The following is a 4,781-nucleotide window of genomic DNA, read 5'->3' on the forward strand; positions in this document are numbered from 1 at the left end:
AAATCATCAAGCTGTTGCAAGAATAAAATGAACGACGTTTCCTGGCTGAATGGGTTAACACTAACATGATCATTTGCCCCGACATTATCCGATTTATTCACCTTCTCGATGACTGACTGAATTTTTGGTAGTCATGGTCGGTGACAGGATGGGACTTTGACCATAATGGCTTTCAAGTTGGCTCTCATGACTGTACCGTTCACATATTTGCATAAAGATTGTGATTTACACCCTTCCTTGATCAGGGCATGCGTTCTGACGTCGTGCGTTGTGTGAACTACGGAGGGAGGGGGGTGAAGATTCAGTACCCCCACCCCCCCAAGAAATTACTTAAAAGAAATAATTCGTGTACTCTATTGGATGACGTGGATGTGGACGTATTATAACTACATATTTACACGGTACAGCAATTCCACTATGACACGAACTGTTGACAATGCTGGTGCCCTTGGGTCTAAAGAAGCTATTTTTTCGGTGACAATCCCTACTAAGAAATGAGTTCATTATTCACACACCCGTCCGGCAAGGGAGATACAATAATCCTGGTTAACATCTGTTTATTTCGAAGGTGCCCTGAGGTTTATGAAAAGTTCCAAACACTCCTTGCTAATTAAACAGCCGATGGAAAATGTTAAATACCATTGTTAAATTTACCAACATTTACAAACAACCACACTGATATATTTCCAGAGGAAGATTTTTGTGTTTTGGCTTCGTAGCAGTGGCTATTTGTACACACCATCTCTAAACTATGGCCTAATTGATATTTGCTCCGACAGAAAACGATGGAAACGCCGGAGGACGAGATGTCAACCCTGGCCAACGATGGCAACTGCAGGCGAGGGGGAAGGCGAAGCTGCAGCCCCAGAAGACGAGATGGCAGCCTCAGAAGACGATGCAAACCGAAGACATGGCAACCTCAGAAGACATGGCAACCTCCCAGAAGACATGGCAACCTCAGAAGACATGGCAACCTCAGAAGAAGGGGTGGCAACTACGGAAGAAATGGCAGGTGTAGACGACGAGATGGCCGCTCGAGAACATGGCAAACCCTGCAGAGGAACTAGTGCGGCGTGTGTTGTAGCTTGTACTGATAGGTGATGTGGTAGGGAGGGTAGCAGCAGCTGTGGCGGCACCTGTATAGCGTTACTCTGGTAGGCATTGCATTCCTTAGGCACCTTTGATGTTCCTGTATTTCCCCAGGCGATGGCAGAGACGGCATGCGAGGGAGAGACGAGACGGCCAGGAGAGACCAGGGGAGACCGGAGAGCCTGCAGGGTGATCGGATCGCCGGACAGGACAGGTGACAGGTTTTATTTTTCTTTGTATTTTCCTTTTGGGTGTGTTTGTGTGTGCGTGAGTTTTTTTTTTTTTTTTTTTTTTTTGTGTGTGTGTGTGTGTGTGTGTGTGTGTGTGTGTGTGTTCCCAGCATACTAGGCTGGGTGTGGCAGGTAGGTGGGTCTGGGGAGGGAGGTGGGGTGGGGGGAGGCGAGGGAAAGGGGGGACTTCCTTCCACTTTCCATCTTCTCCTCTCCGTCTGTCCTGTCTGCCTGTCCCTCAGCGCAGCCGAACGTGCTGGGATGGTGTGTCTGTCTGTTAGTGTCTGTCTGCTTTAGTGCTTCTTTTTCTCTTCCCCACCTTTACTTTTTATGCGCTTTTTTCTTTTTCTGTCGTTCTAGAGTGAGCGTGATGGAGAGAGGGTAGAGGGGCGAGTAGGAGCGAGGGAGCGAGTTGGAGATAGACATATAGGACCTACTACATAATATTAATTGCTAAAGTGTGCTGCATCTTTGCCCGTATTTAACTGATACATACTTTGATAATACTTGAAACATTTGCTCTAGTCCAATACTTTTGTGATATACTTTGAGATACTTATACTATACTAAATATATATAATCTTCTGCCAGAGTAACCTAAACAGCTGCTGCCATTGCTACTTGTATACTTTGTAAAATGTATTGTAATTCGTAAACTCTTGTAAAAAAACACTAAAAGATAATAAAAGAATCAGTTGTATATCAACTTTACTTGTGCCCTTTATGGTATTACAAATGACTCAAAATACAATATCACAGAAAAAGTAAAGTATGCAAAGAAAGCCTACAATGCTATACTCTAGTTGCACAAAAGACATGGAACAGAGTACACAGTAGACTCCAGCACAAGTTAACTTGCTGCTATAAAACTCTTGGGTATAAAAACCCATTAACAATTCAACTGTGACTTTATACCAGTTCTCACCATCTCGAAAAATCCTAAGTCCAAAAAGCACTCCAATTTGGACTTAGGATTTTTTTTTCGAGTGACTGGGATCTGGTATAAGTCTTATGGGCACAAATACCCTTACTTCCGACTTAGACTTTATACCCACCAGAGAAGTGGGTATAAAGTCTAGGGATATAAAAGCCCTACTTCAACTTAGAAACTGTGACCAAAAGAAGGGGGGGGGGAGTACAACACCTACTTTACCTTTAAAAACTCTACGGATGTAAAACCCCTGTTAAAACTCTACGGATGTAAAACCCCTGTTTCAACTTAGAATATTTTATGGTTTGGTATAAAATCTACGGATAAAAAAAAACCCTACTTCAACTTAGAACTGTGTGAATTCTACGGATGCAAAACCCTTATTTCGGACTTTGTACAGACCCCTCCCCCAGGTACAGCAAAACCAGTACTTTGGTCAGCTATGGTTTATTGATGGGTAACTACAGTATTTGTACAAGACTGATTAGCTTCATTACTTAGCGCAATTAGTACTGCCTTGACTAGCAGTAATAGCCTTATTTCGGCTGTTTATAATCCTCCAGAGTTATTTCCTCTGGTGCCTGCAGTTTATTCATGTTACTGCCAGACTGTTTTATATATACTCTGGTGCTGAAGCTCCTGTACACTGGCCCTCCAGGTCATCTCGCTGGTTGGTAGTTTTCATAGTACTTCTTACCTTAGTGTTCTCCATTCAGGTTTTTTTCCCATGTGTACTTAAGGTATCTTGATAAGGAAACCTGCAATGAGTGTACTGCAGACACACTGCATGTAAGTCTGACCAGCTATTGTATCCAGTGTAGGTAATGGTGTTCTTTACCCATGTCCTATTTCAGAGTAGATCCAGATACTCCTATGTATCCCTTCACTAGTGCTGTTATCAAAGCCTTCTTGCCATCCTGTCAGGGAAAGTTCTAAGTCTATTGTGCAGTCAGGTTTACCCCTTCGTCAAAGTCCAAATGAGGTACTGAAGTGGGTATACTGCACCTTTATCAGAGTTCATCAAGCCAGATCTAAAGACTGTCAGTTCTCAAAGCAGCTAAGTTAAAGTATCAAGGCTTCAATGCCATAGGTAGTGCTAAGTTAATATGAAGGCTTCAATGCCATAGGTAGTGCTAAGTTAATATGAAGGCTTCAATGCCATAGGTAATGTTAAGTTAATATGAAGGCTTCAATGCCATAGGTAGTGCTAAGTTAATATGAAGAAGTTATGTCTTCCAATGCCATAGGTAATGCTAAGTTAATATGAAGGCTTCAATGCCATAGGTAGTGCTAAGTTAATATGAAGGCTTCAATGCCATAGGTAGTGCTAAGTTAATATGAAGGCTTGGGGCCATAGGTAGTGCTATGTATGAAGGCTTGAATGCTGGGTATGAAGGCTTGAATGCCATAGGTAGTGCAAGTTAAAAATATGAAGGCTTGAATGCCATAGGTAGTGCTAAGTTAATATGAAGGCTTGAATGCCATAGGTAATGAAGGGAGGTGTGACTCACTGGGTACTGATTCACTATCCTTTGGTCCTATTCACCCCTATTTAGTAACCATGTGGTAGGTAAGGTCCAGGGATAATAGGTAAAGTATCTGGATCTCCTCTAATGGCTGGAATAAAATTACTATTATTTACTGCATGTGTATAGATAAGCTGGTCAGTTACAGTATTTGTACATGGTTAAGTGTCCTATTCAGATTAAATTTTCAAAGTTAAACATCAGTGGAAATTAAGCTTTGTCTCTGGATCCTAACTCTGCAGTTCATACCATATTGTTGTTTGTTGTCAGCCTAAGTAGGTATTTAACACCACCAGTCCAGTCCTTTATTCCGGCAATCTTTACAAGGTGTTTTCCTCTATAGGATAAAAAGCGTCAGCAACCGTAGTCCTAACTAGTTGGTTCATTATTCCCAAGTGTCACTTATCCGATGCAAATTCTTGTGTTTCCTCCAAGACCAAGGATCTTTCTGGCCAGGACAGGTTTCTCATCAGGTGAAAGGCGAAGAGAGGCAGTGTGTGGAGGTCCAGTTTTATTGTACCCATGTCATATATAATCTGGCCAAAGTTCTTCAAAGTCTTATAATCCAGGACTTAAATGGACATCTCTCTGGGCAGGGTGGCGAATTCTGATCGGCTGAATGGCGAAGAGGCGAGTAGTGGTGGTGTCATCGATGGAGTGGCTAAGACAGGCGAGGAGTGGAGATGTGGATGGAGTGGCGAGAAGTATGGCCTCTGGAATGTCGGTCTGGCTGCTGTCTTCCCACGCGACCACACCTGCGGGAGAAAGTCTGAGGAGATCACACTGCACAGGTACAGAGTTTGTTTTTAGTTATAATGTTTTCATCAGTGTCTGCTTCCTCCACCTGTACTGAAGCCAACTGGGGTTTAATATTCAAGGAGAAAGTGTTTAAAGTGTGGGAAATTTTCAGAGTAAAAGGAAAGAATCAGTTGTAATAGTCCTAGAGAGGGCCCTGGGGTGTGGTGAGAGGTGGGGTGTGGTGCGAGATGGGGTGAGGGGGGGTTG

Source organism: Coenobita brevimanus, chromosome 95 (genome assembly GCF_032717465.1).
Source record: "Coenobita brevimanus isolate Jiangsu-jjx chromosome 95, ASM3271746v2, whole genome shotgun sequence".
Taxonomy (NCBI): domain Eukaryota; kingdom Metazoa; phylum Arthropoda; class Malacostraca; order Decapoda; family Coenobitidae; genus Coenobita; species Coenobita brevimanus.